The following is a 24,524-nucleotide window of genomic DNA, read 5'->3' as shown; positions in this document are numbered from 1 at the left end:
CACTCAAGAAGATGTGGTAGAGCAGATAAAGACAAAGCACAAAAAGTAAAAAGTGATAAACAGAAAAAAATTCTGGAAAAATTAGAATATCCCTGAGATGATACCCTTGATTTGTATCTTTTTTATTCTTTCTGATGTTTCTTATGGAGAGAAGATTCATCATGGAGAAACATCTCAAGTCTTTAGTCATCCTGCTATCTTCAAGGTTTTCAGCCTTTTCTACTTTTTCTTCCTCCTCCTCTTCATCCTTTGTTTTTAGTTCCTCTGCACTCTCTGAACCCGATATCTGAGCAGCAATCTGCATCTCAAATATAGTGTCTTTGCAGAGATTGACAAATGGTTTCATCTTTTCTTTCTCTCCTCCTGTATTCACAACAAAAAAGATGAACTGCAGTTTGCTCTCATTCACCTGAATCAACACAAAAATACTTTGAGAACATTCTACCTAGAGAACAGCCTACCATTAATCATTCAAGTTATACAACAGACATTTAAAAAAATAATTATATACAAGACCCACACTAGTAGGCCACAAATGTAAATTATCTTCTAATACCTGTGGTTTCTCCCACTGTGTGCGGCTAGATTGGCTGATCTCAAAGTAGACCCTGACAGTCCGTTTCCAGCTACCCATGATTTAGATACTATCCAGATGAGGATGGAAATACTAAAGTACAATGTCCGCCAGCTCCAAAAGATTTTGCAAACGGACACCATTGGGCATGTGCTTGGACAGATTGGTCAAAAGAACTGCTACATTGAAGCCAATGTCTTTGGCTGGTTCATGAAAACATGTCATGAAATCCGGGTAATCCAGAAGAAGTTCGCTTTCTGCTGTCTCAGCACAGGAATGGCTTTCATGGCTCGCTGGTAAGTCCTTCTTGGAAATGAGTCCTCTGCCATCTGGGTCATATTCTTTAAAGGCTTCAGAAGAAGTCAGGTCTTTGAGTTTGAGGAACATATTGAAGAACTTGAGGATCATCTCATCATTGCTGGATGATTCAACTAGCATGTCTACCATCTGTTTGCCAATGGTCCCATTCACCAAGTTTCTTAGAGACATAAATTAGTTTACTGACAGGATAATTACCAATGTCACATTTCTCAAAAGCAGAACAAGAGTATGGAACTGCATGGAAAATGAGAAGACCTTTTTAAAGTTTTTATGGGCATTACTCCTACCTTCAAGCATGGAAAGCAGCATTACCACCATGTCTTTTTGTAAGTCCATCAACGCCTTCAGCAACTCTATCTGGCTTACCTGTACATGGACCCTAAATCACACATTCAAAAATACTTTTTGGTGAATGTTAGTGTAACGTGGCGTTAGGAGGAAGCAGGGCAAAACTAGTATAGCTGACTACGCCACCCTGTCAAACAGGGAAATATCAATCTTTAAATAGATAACCCACAAAGGGCACACAGGTTCACTTGTTTCACATCAAGACCCAAGACGTGGATACCAAAAATACAAAAGCTTTATTGGCTACAATTATCCAGCAGAAACTTTAAAACATGTTATAATTAAAACTGTATGACCCAGGCAGAAATTGCACACATAAACACAAACACTACACAACAAGAAACCGAGGCTTACCAGTGGCAGGTATAAGCTAGTGAACGAGCACAAGGCTCCTATCATTAAATCTTACCACCCAGTGCACGAATCTCACCACACACACATCAGCACACCAATGAAGGAAAGCGTGAACACACGTCACTCAGTGACAGAAGTCCCCACCACACGAGGATAGCTAGCAGCCTGCCCTGGGTCTCCGTTCCTGTAAACTGAAACAAAGTTAACTACAAATAATAATAATAATAATAATAATAATAATAATAAATGAAATGAAACACTTCAACAGCACAAGAATAGTAGCAGTTGTTAGACAGGGAAAATGGTGACAAAACCTCAGTTTATGGATTAACCACTCTCTATGAGCAGAACACAATAGATTAACCTCACAGGCCAATAAATATAGCACTTAAATGGCGGTGATTCACATAGTACTCGATCACCCAAAGGAGAGGTTAAATAAAGCACCAATCAAAACAACAAAGCAAACAAATCAAAACAAAGAAAACAAATCAAAACAACCAAATCAAAACAAAGAAAACAAATCTAGAGACAAAACAGCAGCATTGAAGTATGTTGCCCCGCAGGCTTAATCAGCTGAGAGGTTTCCTAAAACCCAATGGTTCTTCCTACAATGCAAACAAAATAATTATTTACAACATAATCATTTAAAAATACACCTAAATAGGGACAGCTCCACATACCTTTATGTCATAACTCCAGCTGTAGATACAGAAATCGCACACCCACGCAAGTATCAAAAAGGCATCAACACACCTGTAACTCAGCAGCGCCGGATAAACGTCCAAGGGATAATGTTGAGGGGAATCATTGAGAAAATAACAGCCGCCAGCTGACCGCAGATATAAACAGTCCGTACCGAAGCTAATCGACAAAAAGAATCAAACCGATTACCTCAGAGCACATGAGAGTTAGCTAGTAGCCAAACAACATACCTTGAAATTAGGATGAATGAAACCAGAAAATGGGCGGTCCTCAGGCAGTGACGTACAAGCGGTGCTCTGACACACAAGCAGTGCCATACGGTTTCATTTTATAGGATCCCTAAAGAGCTCTGATTGGACAAGCAATGCACCCAGGGGTGTGGTACAATGATTACAAAGAGATGACTATGTAATACTCACTGTTTGTCCCACTACATTAGGAAGACAGGTCAGATCAGGTGATAAATAAGGTGTTTCAAATATTAAGTAATACAGCCTCAGAAATCAAACAAATTATTATCTCTTCATTATGAACCAGGCTCAGTTCCAACTAAAAGTGGCTGTTCACACAGATAAAAAAGCAATTCATTGTGCAAATAAAAAAATTAAAAAAACTTTACATAGCGGCATGAATAGAGCAGAATGCAGGTGTCTTGAGATGTGTTTTTAAATTGAAATCATACTGAATTTCACACTGCATCTACAAAACACAGCCCTCCAGCACAAGACACTGAAAAACAGCTAGACTTGGCACAAGAGTCAAAGACGTTTGTTTACATGGCATGTTTACATAGAAATACAATTGAAAAACAGTGTGAACAGATGCAAAACTGCCTTCGGTGTGAACTGCCACTCGGAGGTAAGGTGGGCCTTACGATTCTCAGGGTGGGCCATAAAGTTGGGTGTTCACGGTATTGTGGAGGCAGGCATGATAAGGACATTCAAAGAAAAGCTTCTAGAAATGTTTCTGCCATTATATGATGCAGTTAACAAAATGTTGCACAGTATCTCTAAAATTAGGCCAAGCAGATTTACAGTTTATTTGCTGAAAAATCATCTCTGCTGACCCATTTAAAAACTGTGTGTTTGTGCATTTACCTGAATGTATTCAGTTTGTGTGTTAAACACCTGTTTGGCCACGCTGATGGCTTTCTAGAAGTTGTGCTGACCATGCTCAATCACATCCTTCCCTGAATAATACCAGTAGAACTCGCTGATGGACTCCAGCAGATATGAGACCATCCATCAGGTTAAGTATTAGACAAAGAAACTGAGGCTGCCTGTCAGCAGCGAATAGTTTATGGCAACATTATTTGGCTACAAGCCCTGTCTCACTGTTTTGGTTCTTTCTTCAAATTGTAAAATTCCATGGTGAAAATCTCAAATGACTCACAGCAGCAAATGTGTATTTTTCAGACCCTGTACATGTACTGTACATTACAGACAGACAAAATGGAAAACATAATAAACTAGTGTTTGCTAAGTCTTTGGGCTTGCCTGGACCTTGAGCAGATAATCCATAGTGGAGATAATGATGTTGATGGTTGTGTTATTTCCAGCTTGAGTCCTTGAGTAATTCTGGCAATCTGTGTGGTGAAAATCTGTCTCATACCACTAGTTCTTATGGAAAAATAAACTTTCACATTTGAAACATGGGCTGATACATAGTGATAAATCAGATTGGGCTTTTTTATTTTGTAGTAAATACCATTAATCTAATATTTTGAATTTGTGGATATTTTTTCATTTCTCAATGTAATACATTCAGTTCCTCTTTTAAGTATAGAAAACTATTTTTGTCATCTGTGATATTTCAAATATGACAAGTTCTAATCATTATTAAATTCCATTTTAAAAACACAGCTATCTGGATTTTAGTTATAAAAAAATATATATATATATATATATATATATTATATACAATTAGGTGTTAAACAAATGTATTTAATAAGTTGAAGTGTTATTTCTAGTCACCAAATGTAATTTCTTTTTAATACTTTATAATAATTTCCCCCCCAAAAAAGAGATATACTTCACCTAACTTGGAAAGACCCAGTACTAAAATAACTGTATGAGCGCAATGATATTAATTCATATTGTATCTTTAATAACCTGTGTTATGGCCTTCTCAAAGAAGCTGAAGGAATCAGAAAAGATCACATGTCAGTGGTTCATCTACCATTACCCTATCACCGAAGAGAGAGTAAGAGTGAGAAATATATACAGTAGAGTGCCAATAAAATCAAATTAAAATCTACCTTCTGATAGTTAAATAGATTTTTCAAATAAGCAATTTGTTGGAGATGTCAGTGATGTACCTGAATTTTCCTCAGCACCCACTCCTAAACTCTTTGCTTTGATCTGCCTCTCAAACACATTCAAATCCAGCAGGCTGTGACACACAGAATCACAACACCAACATCAAACACACAATCCTCTTAATTTTTTATTATACAAACTAACAGAGACACTCAACAGGCACTTCCATTACAGCAAAGATATATACTGAAGGGGGGAAAAGCAATTTAAAATGATGTTCTTTTCTCTGATTATACAGAGTAACTTTAAAATTGAACATATGGGGGGAACAAAGCAATTCACCACTTGTAGGTGGTTTGAGGAGCTTTCTGTCTAGCAATGTATTACCCAAAAACAATCAAACCTACAAGAATGCAATAGGCCTGCCACACTGTGAAAGAAGCCCACATCTCCTATCTGTCGGAAGTAATCCAGCATTTTCTATAAGGCAAAGGGGTGAGGGGATGACAGAGAATTCAACAAGAAAAAGAATGAACATAGGAAGTTGTTATATTCCACAGCAAAAGTTGTTTTTGTTGTTAAATGTCAAAAAATTTGGGTTATTATCTAACATAGGTAATACAGGCTGACCTTTTAAAACTTACCTGCTGGACATAAGTGGGTTAAAATTGCAATGCCATGCTTCAATGTGGCCGCCACAATAGGTCCCATATCACCTGGTTCATAAAACATCAAATCCTACTTCATCTTCAGTAGCATAACATTTTAGCAGTGAAAATAAGAAAAGTCAGAGCCAGCTGACTCAAGATATCAGGATACAAGTGTATACAGTGGCAAGAAATTTGTGGAATTATCTATTTTTCTGCATTCATTGGTCATAAAATGTGATCTCATCTTCATCAAAGTCAAAAGTATAGACAAACACAATGTTTATTTTTTACTTTAATTTAATCTTTATTGAACACATCCCATTAAACATTCACAGTGCTGTGGAAAAAGTGAACCCTTAAATTTAATAACCGGCCGATCCTCCTTTGGCAGCAATAAACTCAACCAAGCGTTTCCACTATCTGCGGATTAGAACTGCACCATTAAATTTTGGACCATTCTTCCTTACAGAACTGCTTCAATGCCATATTCTTAGGATGTCTGGTGTGACATTTCCACAGCATTTCTCTTGGGTTAAGGTCTGAGCTCTGACTGGGCCACTCCAAAAGATGTATTTTCTTTTTTTGTAGCCATTTTGTAGTGGATTTACTTAGATGTTTAGGGTCATTGTCCTGCTGCATCACCCAACTTCTACTGAGCTTCAGTTGGTTCACAGCCACCCTGACATTTTACTGTAGGTTATCTTGATAAACTTGGGAATTCATTTTTTCCTCATTGATGGCAAACGGTCCAGGCCCCAAAGCACCAAAGCAGCCCCAAATCAAGATGCTCTCTCTACCGTACTTTACCGTTGGGATGATGTTTTCATGTTGGTATGCGACTAAGCCATAACTGTATGTTCTTCCCAAACACTTTAACCTTAGTTTCATCAGTCCACAAAACAATATCCCAGAAGTGTTGTGGAGTGTCAAGGTGGCCTTTGGCAAAGTTCAATCGTTGAGCAATGTTTTTGTTGCTGCCTTTGGGGTGTAGAGACTCATAAACAGAAATGTTAAACAGTTCTGATGATTCCTTCAAGTCTTTAAATGTCACTCTAGGGTTCTTCTTTACCTCTTTGAGCATTCTGTGGTGTGCCCTTTGAGTCATCTTGGCTGGACAGACACTTCTAGGGAGAATAGCCACAATACTAAATAGTCTCCATTTATAGACAATTTTTTCTAACTGTGGACAGATGAATATCTAAGCTCTTTGAGACCCTTTCCAGCTTTATACAAAGCAACAATTCTTGATCATAGGTCTTCTGTGATCTCTTTTTTGTGAAGCATGGTCCAAGTCAGCAGATGCTTCTTGTGAATAGCGAACTCAAAATGTTTGAGTGCTTTTTGTAAGTCAAAGTATCTCTAACCCACACCTCCAATCTCACTTCATTAACTGGATGTTACGTTTGCCAACTCCTGACTACTTTCAGTATGAATGGATGTTAAAGCTTGTAAAACAATACAAGGAAACCAGCGTCAACTTAAAGGGTAAGTCTTTTTAATCTTTTCTTTAAAGGGTATCCAGAGACAGTCTTTGCTTCTTTTTTCTCCCGTGCGCCGTCGCTCCTGCCCTTTTTATGCCGCTCTCCTCATGTTACTGCAATCAGACACAGGTGTTAGTCATCATTTAGCTCAGGTTTGAGCGCCCTTACCGCTTTTCTCTCCCGGACGGGCGCTTGACCACGCCCCCGCTGCCACAAAGCTCTTTTATGTTATCGAGTTGTAATGGTTGATTTATTTGCATTTATTGCTTGCAGAGTTTATTTTACAATAGAATGCTAGTATACAAACTAGAAAATGAAAATGGTTGAGTCAGAATAGAATGTTATGAAGTATATAAAATGTTAGATAATTAAAAAACAGAGAAACTTTTCATCTCACATTTTAAATATCTGGGATATTTTTGCCACTCTCTTTGGCTTTTTTGCCCTGAGTTCTGGTTAATTTCTAAACCTGTACCATACATATATTTAAAGCACACTTGAGCTACAGTGGCAAAAAAAGTATGTGAACCCTTTGGAATTACCTGCATTTATGTATAAACTTCATCTAGGATAAAATAATGAACAAACTTGAAGGGCCTGTGTTTCATGGGGCCCTAGGTGAAATCATGAAAATTGTAATAACTTTAAAACATCCATAGAACCACTGCAACATTTATGAGCAGATTTTGTTAATAGAAAGCAAAACGAAGCATTATACTGTGTAGCTCGTTAGATGAGAAATAATGTGTCCAACAGCTTTTTTTCACAACATGAAGATGTTAGGTTAAAATGTACATGCATACATAAGGGAATGTGTATATTTTAGGTGGTTTGCCATGTCCCCATTTTATCGCCTTATTTTGATAGCCTTTCAACTTTTTTCTAGTAGTACAAATAAACCAATGTCTCAATTAAGATGAGGTCATGGAACCTGCAAGTATGATAATTAATGGGTAACATTTTACAATAAGGTTTGCATTAGGCATCATTAACAATGTATAACACATTTTTATAAAAATACAATTGTTTATTGTTTGTTCATGTTAGTTCATGTTGTATTAACTAATGTTAACTTATACAATTTTTAATGTTACAAATGGACTACTATAGATATTAACATTAACCAAGATTATTAAGTATTATATTCATTGTTAGTTCATGCTAACTAATGTAGTAAATTAATGTTAACAAATACAACCATTAGTGTATTTAATATCACCCATTAAAGTTACACAAAATAATAAAATGCTGTTTAAAATAGTTTTAAATAATTTAATAGTATAGGATAGTGCTAACAATGCTTGAAATTCCATTTCAACTACCCACATAATTTTGCGTAAAAGTTTATTTAGAGCAACAAAATCAATGAAAAAAACAGGTGGCCAGAATGTGTGCAAAAGTGAATAAAAGTTAAACAACTGCAGATTTTAAATAGGGCCTTGTAACATGTTAACATGATGTGCAAGGAGGAAGCAGTGACCGGCTTGATAACACGTAGACATTATCTTTCCAATTAAACATAACATAAAACAACTTTTCCCCGCAGACACGTTGAACACGCAAACACATGTAGGGTATTACATATATAGTTTAGAGATGTGGACAGGATCAGTTATGTAGGGTATTTTGCACGCATTTTACCACCATAATATGTAAGGATATTTGTTAAGCTAAATTTAGAAAGGAATTTAGAGTCTCGAAATATGTGAGCTATGAACTAAATTAAACTGTCCTACATAGGTAAGGAAATGTATAATGGAATTAGTCGCGTTCGACAACCATTATAAATTAGATAAATGACAAATAACTAGATTATTTGTCTTAATAGATTCTCAACCATTGAAATCATAATACAACGTCTAGTTGTATCCACTCACAATTTCTACTGTAAGGAATTAGCTTTAATAAGTGAATTATGATTAATTCACTTAATGGAGTGATATTATTCTCATGGCTTATTGAAAATAGTATTGCATGTATTTAGGTACAGCTTAGAAGCGAAATCTTGTAGAAACAGGGATGAGATTATTTATCAAAATATACCACAGTCAAGTCATCTTTGAACACAGACAAACTTTATTGCTATTCTAAACATAAATCTAATCTAACACATATATACATGAGACAGGTTGGTGAAAAGTGACAGAATGTGAAATAACTAGGGTTTTCAATCGATTAAAATTTTAATCGAATTAATTACATGATGTCCCAATTAATTAATCTAGATTAATCGCATATACAAATATTTGCTGAGAAAGCCCCTCATAGAACAATAATTCAATATATAATGATGAAATAATTATACATAGTTATCTTTAAATATTAAAAAAAAATGCAATATATATATATATTGCATTATAAATATATATATATCCAAATGCATATATATATATATTCAGATAATTAAAATGCATTACATTCTTGTGGCAGAAGAGTTAATCATTGATAAGACAATACATTTACTTTTTACATTTATGTATTTGGCAGACACTTTTATCCAAAGCGACTTACAGTGCATTTTATTACAGGGACAATCCCCCTGGAGCAACCTGGAGTTAAGTGTCTTGCTCAAGGACACAATGGTGGTGGCTGTGGGGATTGAACCAGCAACCTTCTGATTAACAGTTATGTGCTTTAGCCCACTACACCACCACCACTCCATATAAAAAAAAAGCAGCTTTAGAATACAATGTATTGTTTACTACCATATTATTGAACAAATGTCAGTCATTGGCATACAGTTCACAGCAATCAATTTCACAAGTGAATTTCTCAATCAGTTCGAGATTTATTATGAGGGCTTGTTTAAGGACCCGTCAATTTCAACAAGTGTCAGACATGTTGTTATGTCATTATGTTTGCATCATAAACATAATAATTTTAGGTCACTGTGTCAAGTTAATTATAGTTTAATACTTAGAACACATCTTGAGATCCCTTAGTTCGTATTTGCACCCCATCAAGTGTTTTGAACACAAGAATGTAACGCATGTTTGTGTTCTTCTGTCTGCTGAAGTGTTGTTTTGTTCATTGTATAAACTATGTGTTACCAAACAGCTGAAATTTCAATTACTGATAAATTATTGATAGGGCTGTCGAATTAATGCGTTAATTCAGTGCGATTAATTGTACTAAAAATAACGGGTTAATTAATCACAATGTCTCCGGATTGTAATAAGGAAGATTCCTGAGAAATGCAAGCTTGTAGTACCACCTGTTTACTACAGCCTATTCTTGAGAAAACATGAAAAGCCCTAATGATTTGACAAGTGCTGTTCCTGCTATCCTTTACACAAAATAAGCCTAAAGACTCAAATAGCCACAAAGCAATATTTATTTCCTGCATTTCTGTCAGGTGTGAGCATTAGTCAGCAAGGTGTGTGATCTAATAATACTGTTATAAGAAGCCGCGCTGCAGTTCCCAGCAATGCTTTGCATTATGAATACATTTTGCAGATTTGTGTGTATTACTTAGCTTTCCTTCTAGCCGATTTTAGATACACTGTTGCTATTTTATTTGTTGTAACTTCAATTTATTTGAATTTTTGTGATTATTCAGAGCTCATTTTATACTTATATGTTGTTTTAAATTTTCACTGTCATTGTGATTTGTAAGTTAAATGATCAGTTCCACGTGTGTTGAACACTGCCCTGAGTGTGTGTGCGATACAACTGCGGAGAATATTAAAAAAAATTCTTCAATGTTTCATAATCTTGTTTCATTGTTCATAATTTACTTTGCTTGTGTTCATGGGGTCCTTCCAGGCATGTCAGTGCCCTAGGCAGCCACCTGTATCACCTTGTGATGAGGAGGAGGGCGGGGCAGGTCCATGACTATGCACGCCTGGCCCCCAATTGGGCTAACCAAACGATGAGAGGGATAAAGGCAGCCGGATGTGGCAGTTCAGGAGAGAGATAGCCACACGCAGCTGACGTGTGTGCGTTTGTGTTTTGTCTTTGTTTTCATTTTACATTAAACATTACTTGGTAATGGTTCGTCTGGTTCCCGCTTCCTCTTTTCCCATTTTAACCCTCCTGTTACATTGGTGCCGAAGCCCAAGAAGGAAGAGGGATGCGCTGTTGTTGGGTCCTTGCCACTACCAGCTGACCAAGGAGCAGCTACTGCCATCCGCCCAGGGACGGAGGCCTCACTGCCGGCCACGGAGGATCTGAGGCACGCTGCTGTCCCCCCATAGAAAAAAAAAGAGAAAAGAGGAGGAGCAGCATGATCGTTTACCCGGGGCCGGAGGAGCCACTACCGTACACCAGGGGAGGAGTGAGCTGTCATCCGCCAGAGGTCGGGGAGTGGCTGAGACCCGGGGCGACAGCGTATCTGGGTGACGGCGAACCAGGTATTTCTCTCTCTCTCTCTCTCTCTCTCTCTCTCTGCCACTGTTCCTTCCCTCTCCTCTTTTTTCCCCTCCCCTTGTCCCCCTTTTACATATTGAATACATCATTCAAACTTTCACAGTGTAGTTTGGAAAAAGTATTTGAATCCCTAGGCTAATGATGTCAACAAAAGCTAATTAGATAAAGTAGAGAGTTATATAACAGACTTGACGATTGTTCAAAATGTATTCTAGTAGAGCCTTTGTCTTGTGTTTTGTTGTTGTTGCAGGTGTTTTTTTTTGTTTTGTTTTGTTTTTTATTCTTTCTTGATATCCAGGATAAACACGATTTTCCTAATGTCTTTGCATTGATACCGTTGAAATTTGTTTTGATTTGGTATTTTCCTACTTTTACTATTTAAATTCCAGTTCTTTCTACTAAAATAACCTAATATCAGACAATGAGACCATTTCATTTCACATAAGTCCTATAGCTAACCTCATATGATTTCAGCCCATCTTTATCCTGATTTTCCTCACTTTGGCAACACTGCAAAGACATTACAATTTAGCCTAAGGTTTTTGTGGCGAAAACAACAAACCTTGCACAGGAAAAGCAGCTGAGTCCCAACAGTGCTTCTTACCTTGGCCATGATATCAGCATAGCACAGTTTGCTGTGAAAAGAGATGAAAAGAAAGTAGAGAGTGAATATTGGCCAGATTGCTTGATACAGTTGTACTTATTATGTTTTGGAACAGAGCTAGAACATGTACACTAAAACACTAGCAAACGAAATTTTATAATCCACTTAAAAGTACGTTTAAAATGGGTTTCTTGGCATCGATCTACATGGAAAACACACACACAAATGCATGAATTCATCTCACACACATACACATTTTCTCTCAGTCAGGGCACTTTGACTGAAGAGATTGATAAGCTGAAGAAGTGGCTCAATCTTTTTTCTCTGCTCCACTCCCTGGTTCACAATCTCTACATGAGCTGCTTTCTGATGGGTAAAAATATTTCTACTACCATAAAATCAAAAAGAAAAATCTCTAGGTGAAAAATACATTTAAAAAATGAAATGTTATAGTCAAGCATTATCAGGGAACACAGCAAATCAAACACGCTCACAGCTAAATCGCCACAGGCATGTTAGCAAGACTCTTTCATAAACCTGCAGGAAGAGATTCACTGCTCTGTGCCTGCAGAAGACAAATCTACAGCAAAATACAGCAATAGGGTCTCATTCACCAACCATGCATATGCATATTCTTGAGTATAAAACCTGTATGTGAACGTTTTCATACCAGAAAAACTTGATTCATCAACAATTTCACACACAATTTAATAAATATAAAAGGCTTTTTGTTTCAACTGGTTTTGAGAATAGCACACTTTACTCGAAAATCAGAGATGTGACCCAAAGGGGCACCCAAAAATAAAAAAGTGTCAACCATAAATCTCCTCTTTCACTTTTACATTCATATTTTGAAAGTGAAAGTGGAAATTAATGGTAAAAAAAGGACTTAAATATTGATCTGTTTCTTACCCACACTTATCACATCACTTCTGAATATATGGATTTAACCACTAGAGTCATATGGATTACTTTTATGCTGCCTTCATATGCTTTTTGGACCTTCAAATATCTAGTCACCTTTCACTTGCATTATAAGGACCAAAGCAGCTGAGATATTCTTCTAAAAATCTTTGTTTGTGTTCAGCAGATGGTATGAGGGTGAGTAAATGATGAGAGAATTTTAGACGTAGTAATTCCTAACATAAGTAATTCTGCTGCCTCTCAGTTTTTATCACTTGGGTAATTCATAATTTAGTATGAATGTTAAATGGCATTATCGTAACACTCTGACATTCTTTGCAGCATACCTGGGAAGATTGTATAAACAAATTCTCAAACACGCCGATACAGCCCGTTTCCTCTGATTGGACAGCATCTTATGCCACACTGCCCTCTTCATCTTCTGAGGCCGCTCCACCTGACCGGAAACACATCAGAACGTCAACCAATCAATAATAAGATGTCAGTAACAACTACCACAGAACAACTACATTAGAATACCAGAATACCTTTTCAAACATAACCAACATTTCTAAATAACTACATTGCTACAAGTGAACTTAAGGTTCCTGCTGTTCATTTGCAGTCTAACCTGATCCAGGTGGAAAAGGACACGGGCAATGTTTAAAACCCTCAACACTGAGGGGATCAACTATGCCTTCACACAGATCCTGTTGTGAAGGCATAGTGACAAGTGAGGCGAGAAGTCCCAAATTGGCATTTTCACAAGACATTTTCAGCAGATAAACAGGTTGACTGCACCCTTATCTGATAGAAACACTTTTTGGCCAGGGTGACCAGACCCTGATTGCCATGGCAACATCCATTCTGGGCAACAGAGAGTAGTTTTTTGGTGCAGCAACAATGAGAGAGGTGAGTGTGGAGTAACGATCACCCTTCTCATTTATCTTCCTGCTCTCATGGTCACAATCCCCTTGTTTTGGAAAATAATGCAATTTAGTTTCATTCTATATTATTTATCAGCATAAATAGGTAGAATAATGAATAATGACTATGAGGGCCTCTAGGTTTACAGGCCAAAGATTAATTTCTTGTTAAAGAAAAGAGTTAAAAATTATTTTTTGACTGTGTGTGTGTGTGTGTGTGTGTGTGTGTGTGTGTGTGTGTGTGTGTGTGTGTGTGTGTGTGTGTGTGTGTGTGTGTGTGTGTGTGTGTGTGTGTGTGTGAGCGTGTATTTATCACTTTGTGGGGACCAAATGTCCCCATAAGGATAGTAAAACCCGAAATTTTTGACCTTGTGGGGACATTTTGTCGGTCCCCATGAGGAAAACAGCTTATAAATGTTACTAAATTATGTTTTTTGAAAATGTAAAAATGCAGAAAGTTTTCTGTGAGGGTTAGGTTTAGGGGTAGGTTTAGGTTTAAGGGATAGAATATAAAGTTTGTACAGTATAAAAACCATTATGTCTATGGAAAGTCCCCATAAAACATGGAAACACAACTGTGTGTGTGTGTGTGTGTGTGTGTGTGTGTGTGTGTGTGTGTGTGTGTGTGTGTGTGTGTGTGTGTGTGTGTGTGTGTGTGTGTGTGTGTGTTTTTTATTTAACTTTTCATTCTCTTTATTAGGGAATGAAGAGGGGGAATGAAGGTCATTCAGCTCCAAGAAACACACAGGAAAGGCTGCAGATAATGCAGCCAGACACTCCCCTAGGACCGACCAAAACAAAGATAAAGAATGATTGACAGATAAAGAACAAGCCAAGACCTGAGCTACTATCAAAGGATTTCAATGTTTCAAAAGACAAAACTGAAGACTAATAGAGCACTACACAATAAGATATAATAAGAATAAATAAAAGGGTTAGAGCAATACCTCTCAATGAAGGTGCCATTACAGGTGCCAAGAATGTAGAGACTGCTGAGGATCCTGTAATAGTAGGTGAGCACTTTATCCACTGAAGGAAAAAACCACATATTACATAGTAATAAATGTGTTATTAATGTGATATAACTATTTATAAACATTGGTGATAGAGATCATGGTGATCTTCAGAACTGATTTTACGGACTGAAGAAAACACACTACCTTTGAAGCATGGGTGACCAATTTGTATTTTATTTTGTATTTTCTTTTAATAAATCAAAACTTCAAAAGCTTCTTCAAAGTAGAAATCTTTGCCTAGCATCATCACTAGTTTCATAAGATATCAGCCTGGATGCTTTTTCAATAGTATGCTTTTTAACAGAATGAATTATTTAGAAATAATTTATTAGAATCAAACACCTCCTTATATTAGGGCTAGGCGATATTCTTTTCAAAAGTAAGGACGATTTACGATTCTTGATTTGATTTTGCTATATTTGAAAGTATTTTTCAAAAAGGTAACTCCAACATGATTCCAATAGCATGTTCCTTTGAATGCAAGGCATTCCTTAAAGTAAACAAATATGTGTAACAGAAATAAAAAAAATTGCAAGACACAAAATTGTCAAAAGCGTAAAATAAATGAAAATCTAATTGATTTCAAATAACAATGGTGTTCAGAAATAATAGTATAAAATAAGGAAACTACAAAATATGATCTAAATATGATACAGTTCAGGAGTTTCAGTTAATGTTCACCTCAACTATCAGAATGGAGAAAAATGTGATCTCTGTGATTTCGACCGTTGCATGATTGTTGGTGCCAGACGGGCTGGTTTGAGTATTTCTGTATCTTCTGATCTACTGGGATTTTCACATGCAACTGAATGATCTGAATATAAAGAATTGACTAAATTACAAGTGTTTGTACCAAACAGATTCTGCATCTAGTTAGAGCTCCAAGTTTACAGAGCAAACTAAAATGATGACAGGAGAAAGGATGAGTATAAGAGAAGAAATTAGGTAAATGGGTGGAAATAACAAGACGGATGGAACTGAAAATATACAATAATAGCAAAAGTAGCAAAAGTGAACAGGGTTTGAGCCCAGACATCTCATATACCATACTTTACAGCTAGACAATTAATAAATACATAAAATAAAAGTGAAATAAAAATAATTTTCAAAAATCAAAATGACATTTACTCACTGTTATTCCAAATTTGTATTACAGTATGTTTTTTCTTTCATGGAACACAAAAGGAGAAATTTTGAGGGTGGAGGTCAAGATTTTCAGTGAATAACGACTTTCTATTTCTATTTGTTTCACACACAAAGCTATCGGAAGTTTCCTGGCGACTTACTGGAGTAATATTGCACAGAAGTCGAATGGACATTTTGATAATAGTTTTAGAGCACTTCTGCACATTTTTAAGCTTGAAAGCCTTGGTCCCCATTTATTGTCACTGCACAGAAAGGAGTGACCAGTACAGTTCTTCAAAATCACAATGTTCTGTTGTATGCAAGAAAGAAATTCATACAAGTGATTGGAGTGACGGAAGTAAATGTAGAATAAATTTAAATTTTTGGATAAACTATTCCTTTAATAATATCTAATAAATATCTATATATATATATATATATATATATATATATATATATATATATATATATATATAGATAGATAGATAGATATGATAGATAGATAGATATATAGATATATAGATAGATAGATAGATAGATAGATAGATAGATAGATATTAGGGCTGTCAGTTGATTACAATTTTTAATCGAATTAATTACATTGTGTCCCGATTAATTAATCACGATTAATCGTATACAAATATTTGCTGAGAAAGCCCCTCATATAACAATAATTCAATATATAAAGATTAAACATATTTAGATCAATATATAATTATAAATAGTTATCTTTAAATATATATATATAAAATTAAAAATATTCAGATAATTAAAATGCATTACATTCTTGTGGCAGAAGAGTTAATCATTGATAAGACCATACAAAAAGTGGCTTTAGCATACAATGTATTGTTTACTACCATATTATTGATCATAAATCAATCATTGGCAAACAGTTCACAGCAATCCATTTCACAAGTGAATTTGTCAATCATTTGGAGATTTATTATGAGGGCTTGTTTAAGAGCCCATCAATCTACACCGGCGTCAGACATGCTTGTGTAGCGTCTCGGGTGCGTTGCATCATAAACATAAAATGTTTAGTTCACTGTTTCAAGTTAAATATAGTTTAATACTCAATCTTTAAAAACATCTTGAGATCCCTTAGTTTGCATTTGCGCTCCTTCAAGTGTTTTGAACGCAAGCACGTAACGCATGTCTGTGTTGTGGGTTGTTTTCTTCACTGTATAAACTGTGCGTTGCTCATACAGCTGAAATTTCACTTACTGCCCTCTGGAGTAAACAGGTGGTATTACACGCTTGCATTTCTCAGGAATCTTCCTTATTATGGTGCGATTAATTGCGTTAATTTTTTAATGTGTTATTTTTGGTCAAATTAATCCCACTGAATTAACACATTAAATCGACAGCCCTATATATATATATATATATATATATATATATATATATATATATATATATATATATATACAAATATTTGCTGAAAGCCCTCATATATATATATATATATATATATATATATATATATATAATTTGTTCATGGTTTTCTTCATCTATGAATGCAAGATGATGTAGAAAGCAGTCCTTAATACTGAGCCTTGCTATTCACAGACACTCACACACACACTACTGTCACAGTAGTTGGTTTTCACTAATTACCTGGTCACCATTTCGTTCTCTTTGTTGGAGGACTGAAGACCATCTCTAAGGGGAAGACATTGTAGTAGCCAGAAAGTAAAGATAGTGATGTATGAAGTATTGATCAACCAGTGGCAATACAGCCTGGGACAGAAAAAAAACAACAGTGAGGTTTGAATAAACCAAATAAAATCAAGTAATCTGCAGTATTAGAATTAAAACCTTCAAGAAAAGTTAATTTAAAATGACAGTGAGATGTTTTAGCTTTGAAGTGAACATTTTTAGTGCACATTAATGAGATGGATGTTCATGTGGAGGTCAGGGAACTGCTAACCATTATTATTGATCTTTGCATGGAAAAGAAGCCTTTTAACTGACAGGCAGTATATTGTCTCAGAACAGCGGGAGATACCATCACGCAAAGCAAAACATGACCTCTAATCATTTACAAGATCGACAGTGGCATGACCCTCACAAATGTCTAATTGCAAAAACAACATAAAAGCAATAATTATCTGCACTTACAAAAATTGACTATGACAACTATGATTCAGGTTATAAATATGTGTAAATGTTCATCTTGTTGCTTTACACAAGTTGAGATATTTGTGTGATTACAATGTAAGATTCAAAACACAGTAATAAATTCCCAATCTTCAAAATACATATTTGCTGTCACTTAAAGAGAATCCACAAATCCATTACAGTATATGGTTGATTGGAGATCAAATCAGACAGTTGTTTAAACAAGTCATCTTGACTTGGTCAGCTGCTATGCTGGGATGAATTCTCATGGCTTTCAGTACAAAAGGTCTGATCCAAATTTCTGATGCCTGACCTTAATGAAGAAATACATGTGCTGTTCCTGGGGAACTTTATCAGTCTTGTTAGTCAAGTCAAGTCAAGTGGTTTTTATTGTCGTTTCAACCATATACAGTTAGTACAGTACACAGCAAAACGAGAAAACGTTCCTCCAGGACCATGGTGCTACATAAAAACAACAAAGGACCAACACAGGACCACATGAGACAACACAACGAAATAAAATACCTATATAAAAAAACCTATATATACCTATATAAAGTGCACGTCCAAACATGTGCAAAAAGTACGGGACAGTACAACAAATTTCTGACAATGAACAGGACAATAGACAGTGCAGCGCCGACCAGTACTCAGTAGTGCAAAAAGATGACAGTTTCTAAAAATGTAAACATAACATACTATGAAATAGTGTTCTACGCACATAGCAGTTATTGAGGTAGCAGACAGTTATAAAGTGACAGTAATTAAAGTGCAACTCAGGACACGTGTGTGTCAAACCAGTCTCTGAGTATTGAGGAGTCTGATGGCTTGGGGGAAGAAGCTGTTACACAGTCTGGCCGTGAGGGCCCGAATGCTTCGGTCCCTCTTGCCAGACGGAAGGAGGGTAAAGAGTTTGTGTGAGGGGTGTGTGGGGTCGTCCACAATGCTGGTTGCTTTATGGATACAGTGTTTTTTTTAATGTCTTTGATGGAGGGAAGAGAGACCCCAATGATCTTCTCAGCTGTTCTCACTATCCTCTGCAGGGCTTTCGGTCGAAGCGGTGCAAGTCCCAAACCAGGCAGTGATGCAGCTGCTCAGGATGCTCTCAATAGTCCCTCTATAGAATGTAGTGAGGATGGGGGTTGGGAGATGTGCTTTCCTCAGCCTTCGAAGAAAGTAGAGACGCTGCTGGGCTTTCTTGGTGATAGAGCTGGTGTTGAGGGACCAGGTGAGGTTCTCCGCCAAGTGAACACCAAGGAATTTGGTGCTTTTGATGATCTCCACAGAGGAGCCGTCGATGTTCAGCGGAGTGTGTTCACCTTGTGCTCTCCTAAAGTCAACAACCATCTCTTTTGTTTTGTCGACATTCAGGGACAGGTTGTTGGCTCTACACCAGTTCGATCAGCCGCTGCACCTCCTCTCTGTATGCTGACTCGTTGTTCTTGCTGATGAGACCCACCACGGTCGTGTCATCGGCGAACTTGATGATGTGATTCGAGCTGTGCATTGCTGCACAGTCGTGAGTCAGCAGAGTGAACAGCAGTGGACTGAGCACACAGCCCTGGGGGCCCCAGTGCTCAGTGTGGTGGTGGTGGAGATGCTGTTCCCGATCCGGACTGACTGAGGTCTCCCAGTCAGGAAGTCCAGGATCCAGTTGCAGAGGGAGGTGTCCAGGCCCAGCAGGTTCAGCTTTCCAATCAGGTGCTGGGGAATGATTGTGTTGAATGCTGAGCTGAAATCTATGAACAGCATTCGAACGTATGAGTCCTTATTGTCTAGGTGGGTGAGGGCCAGATGGAGGGTTGTGGTGATGGCATCGTCCGTTGAACGGTTTGAACGATACGCAAACTGCAGTGGGTCTAGTGAGGGGGCAGCTGGGTCTTAATCTGCCTCATGACGAGCCTCTCGAAGCACTTCATGATGATGGGTGTAAGTTCGACGGGACGGTAGTCGTTGAGGCAGGACACTGAAGACTTCTTTGGCATGGGGATGATGGTGGTGGCCTTGAAGCACGTTGGAACGACGGCGCTGCTCAGAGAGATGTTGAAGATGTCGGTAAGAACATCCGCTAGCTGGTCTGCACATCCTCTGAGCACTCTGCCAGGAATGTTGTCTGGTCCAGCAGCCTTCCGTGGGTTGACTCTACGTAGAGTTTTCCTCACATCTGCCATGGTAAGACAGAGCACCTGGTCATTGGGAGGAGGGGTGGACTTCCTCGCCATCACGTCGTTCTGCACTTCAAACCGAGCGTAGAAGTCGTTCAGCGCATCTGGAAGGGAGGCATCTTTGTCACAGGCAAATGATGTTGTCCTGTAGTTGGTGATGGCCTGGATGCCCTGCCACATGCACCGCGTGTCACCGCTGTCCTGGAAGTGACTGTGGATTCTCTGGGTGTGTGCGCGCTTTGCCTCTCTGATTGCCCGTGACAGTTTGGCCCTAGCTGTTCTTAGGGCTGCCTTATCGCCTGCTCTGAAGGCGGAGTCTCGGGGCCTCAGCAGCGTGCGCACCTCCGCAGTCATCCACAGCTTCTGGTTGGAGCATGTGGTGATGGTCTTGGAGAAAGTGACATCATCAATGCACTTGCTGATGTAGCTGGTCACTGATGCTGTGTATTCCTCCAAGTTGGTAGAATCGCCATATGTTGCAGCCTCCCTGAACATGTGCCAGTCAGTACACTCAAAACAGTCCTGAAGAGCAGAGATGGCTCCTGCTGGCCAGGTTTTCACCTGCTTCTGAAGCGGTTTTGTGCGTCTGTCCTTCAGCCTGAACAACATCTGCAAAACAGAAACACACCAAATGCAAGTTCTTTTGAAAGAAGATACCTAGGATATGTTTTCATGTTCTTATGAGAAGCCACCACAAATATTTCCTTTCAGATAATTTCTTACTTCATTGGAATAAAAAAAAAAAACACTAATGTGTTTTCAGTTGACAGCGCATTGATTTTGCCAAGTTTTACACCTCATTCAAACGAAATTGTGTTTTCCTCTACTGAAAATGGGGACTTTGATTATACTCTCTAGTACGGCATACTTTGGAAAACATTAGGAAACAATGACATGGAATTGAGCAGTGTGAGCATCCTTCAAAACATCTCCTTTTGCATTCCTTGAATAAAAGAAAGGCATACATGTTTGGAATAACATGAGTGTGAGTAAATTGATTTTTATTCAAATATTGGGCCAAATGAGGGTGTACTAGTGTGTGCCAGGGCCAGTTGCATTCCCACTGTCACTTCCACGGCTTCATCATGCCTCTTCTGTTCTTCCTTGGGGCCAACAGCAAAGCACCTTTGGCCCGCCAATTACCCTTGGGCCAAAGAAGGTCAACTGGGGATTGAGGCGGGGTCATTGTCAAAGGTGGCGTTTAGCTGAGTCAGGTCTCGCTTTCCACCAAGCAAACACCAAAATAAGCAAACAAATGGCAGCTTTAGTCTCCACCATGTTCATTTCAAGGGGTAGCTAGTCTCCAGAGTCTGATACCTCAGCTTGAGCTTCCCTTTTGCATGTGAAATGGGCGGAGTGTGTCAAGGTATCACCAGGGTGGCTTATTAAGGGTGAGTTTTAGGGCAATGCTGAGGGATTATTAGCCCAGTGGTGGGAACGCAGATCCATTTTGTCTATTGGCCCTCGCTGACCAGTTGATAGCCCTGGCTCGCACTGGAATGTTTGTGGAAACGTGACTAATGTGGCCTTGAAATTCTTGCACATTTGCATTAAACAAGAGAAGTGTGCTGCCTGTTTTTGAGATCACCAAAAGCCTAATGTGTAAGTCTAAATAACTAATTGTAGCAAAGTGGAGAGGAGATGGTGGAACAGTTGGAATATTTGAATGTGTCTAACCCAGCTCTAGTAACTGCTCCTTGGCTTGCTCAGTGAGACAGAGGGCTTGCTGGAGCAGGCCGTAGGCAAAGCGGCTGGCAATCGCTGGAGAGTCAGCATCTGCAATCTTTCTGTTCCTATGCAGTGAGAATGCAGTCAGTGAAAGGAAATGGGCAATTAAAAAGCATTGTGGTCATACTAGTATTGAACAGCAGGGAAAAGTTCTTACCTATTCACTGAGTACCCATTGATGTGGAAGAATTTAAGAACATCTTGAGCTTTGTCTCTGACTCGACTCTTATCTTTACCATTCAAAGCATCATATGGTACAAGCAAGTGATGACTGCCCCCTCCTGGACAAAGAATGTTACTGTATTATCAGCATCATCACTGACAAATAATTTTAGGTATGCCAATTTGGTATTCAGACAATCCCCATGGTAAAAAAGAAAAATAAAGAAAACATATTAGATTTAATAACATTTTTGTGAGAGAATGTCTACAATTTATCTTTAGCCTTTACTGGGCTCTCCTTTATTATTTAGTTTATCCCTTACTTAGTAAAAAGAAGATAACATTTTGAACAATATAAATTACAAACAACAATATCGAGGGTTAAATACTTTTTATTTTCATCACCCATATCTGTACAGTGCACCTCCCCCTAAAATAGAATTGCTATTTCACTGTGTCCTGCTTCACTGTAAGACGCAGGTGGCCGCAGGAACCCTAATGAAATTTACTGCATCTGTAATACACACCTTTACTTACTTTCTTCACAGGCCAGATGTGATGATAATTCTCAGCCAACTGCTCAGCCATGGCCTTCAAAACCAGAAAGAAAGTGCATTTAATTTCTCTTTTAATCCTTCTAATGTACAGAGCTGGCTAGCACTTTCTAGAATTACTAATATTTCTGTTATTTCCCAACTCCAATTTTAAACAAACGTATAATATTAGTCAAATAAGCAATTAGTTGTTAATATATTGTATAATCTCTGATTTCACCTGTAGGATTTATTTAGATTTAAGTGCAGGGCTTTTTATAATGGGGAGATATTTTTGAGACTCTCCATAAACTGCCATGAAAAGTTTAAAAGGCAGAGTGTGTCCCAAATGGTCCATCAAGCAGTTTATCATTGTGACAACTATAAGGACTAAGATTCAGGAAGTTACATTAAAGGGAATAGTTCAGCCAAAAATAAAAATTCTCTCATCATTTACTCACCCTCATGCCATCCCAGTTGTCAGATCAGCAGAAAACAAATGAAGATTTTTAGAAGAATATCTCAGCTCTATAGGTCCATATATTGCATATGGATGGTGATCAGCACTTTAAAGCTCTAAAAGGCACAGTCGATTGTAATAAAGTAATTCATATGCTTTCATAATGTATTTTCTCCCCAATTTGGCATGCCCAATTCCCAATGCTATCTTTTTCCTCATGGCTGCGCAGTTACTCGCCTTGATCCGAATGGCAGAGGACGAATTTCAGTTGTCTCCGCTTCTGAGATAGTCAGCATGCGCATCTTAGCGTGTTACTGTGGTATCCACGCACAACTTACCATGCACCCCACCGAGAGCCAGAACCACCTTATAGTGACCACGTGGAAGGAAACCCACATGACTCTACCCACCCAAGCCACCGGGCCAATTGGTTGGAGTTACTCAGCAGTCCCTGGATTCGAAATTGCGATTCCAGGGGTGGTAGTCAGCGTCTTTGCTTGCTGAGCTACCCAGGCCCCCTAAATAATGTATTTTAAAGTGATACAATCACTTTGGGTGAAAAACAGATACAGGGACTCATTCACACTGATTCTCAAGTGATGTAAGCCGCTGACATGTTTAAATGAAAGCAAAACCAATGAAGCTTGTGAACAGCAATCTCTTGTAAGCAAATTGTGCTGCACTTCCAGTTGTATCGCGTAATTTCTCTCGTGATCATTCCAACGTGCTTACATCACGCGAGAAGCATCGCCAAACAGGTCCCCTAGTGAACGCACATCTGAGAGCGAATGGAAGTAAACAATTAGAGTGAAAAGGACTTAAATATAAGTCTGTTTCTCAACCAAAGTGATCATTTCACTTTAGAAGACATCAATTGTCTTCTATCATATGGATTACTTTTACCACAATTGTCTGTGCTTTTTGGAGCTTTTAAGTGCTGATCACCATCCACTTGCATTTTATGGACATATAGAGCTGTATGTTCTTCTAAAAATCTTTGTTTGTGTTATGTTGAAGAAACAAAGTCATGCACATCAGGGATGGCAAAAGGGTGATTAAATGATGAGAGAATTTTCATTTTTGTGTGAACTATCCCTTTAAAGAGGCAGTCTGGTTCTCACTTTCATACTGATCCCAGTACAGAGTGACACTGCTGGTGTTCACAGGCTTAAGACTGAATGTTGAGGGGTCTTCAACAGCTATTGGAAGAAAAAAGGCAAGTGATTTTCCTTCTAGGGTTTGAAACGATACATGGGGTTTTAAATAAATGGTCCGAATTTTCCTTTTCCTTTTGTTATGTCTGCCCACTTACAGTATCCATGTTAACAGCAGCTTTCCTGTAGATGTAGCAAAAAATGCTGGTCCTCAACTCCATAAACCCTGTCCAAAAACAGCACCATGGCCGCTTTGTGATCCGGACAGAATAGTTGAGACTTGTCTGGCTCCACCACTAGACCATTTAAGTGTAACAAGAACAAAATATTTTCAACCACTAATTAATCACATTTAGACTTAAAATAACCAGCTACTACACACTTTTGCCAACAACTCCAAACAAAATGTACTCAGATTATTTAAAAACTGACATCAGACTCTCTAATTAAACGAAACCCAATTTATAACAATCAAATACATTTAGAATGATAATTCAATACTCTGGAAAAGAACGATTTCACATCATGAATGTATATTTAACTTAGGTTAACTTTCAACATCCCA

The 24,524-nt window shown here is 37.9% G+C and overlaps 1 pseudogene; it reads right to left on the bottom strand.

Annotated features, from left to right (window-relative positions):
- Positions 1–3: 3 nt before the first annotated feature.
- Positions 4–22,400, bottom strand: LOC127656769 (ryanodine receptor 2-like; annotated as a pseudogene).
- Positions 22,401–24,524: the final 2,124 nt, after the last annotated feature.

Source organism: Xyrauchen texanus, chromosome 16 (genome assembly GCF_025860055.1).
Source record: "Xyrauchen texanus isolate HMW12.3.18 chromosome 16, RBS_HiC_50CHRs, whole genome shotgun sequence".
Lineage (NCBI taxonomy): Eukaryota > Metazoa > Chordata > Actinopteri > Cypriniformes > Catostomidae > Xyrauchen > Xyrauchen texanus.
The sequence above is the reverse complement of the archived record's forward strand: the minus strand, read 5'-3'. Positions and strand labels throughout refer to the sequence as shown.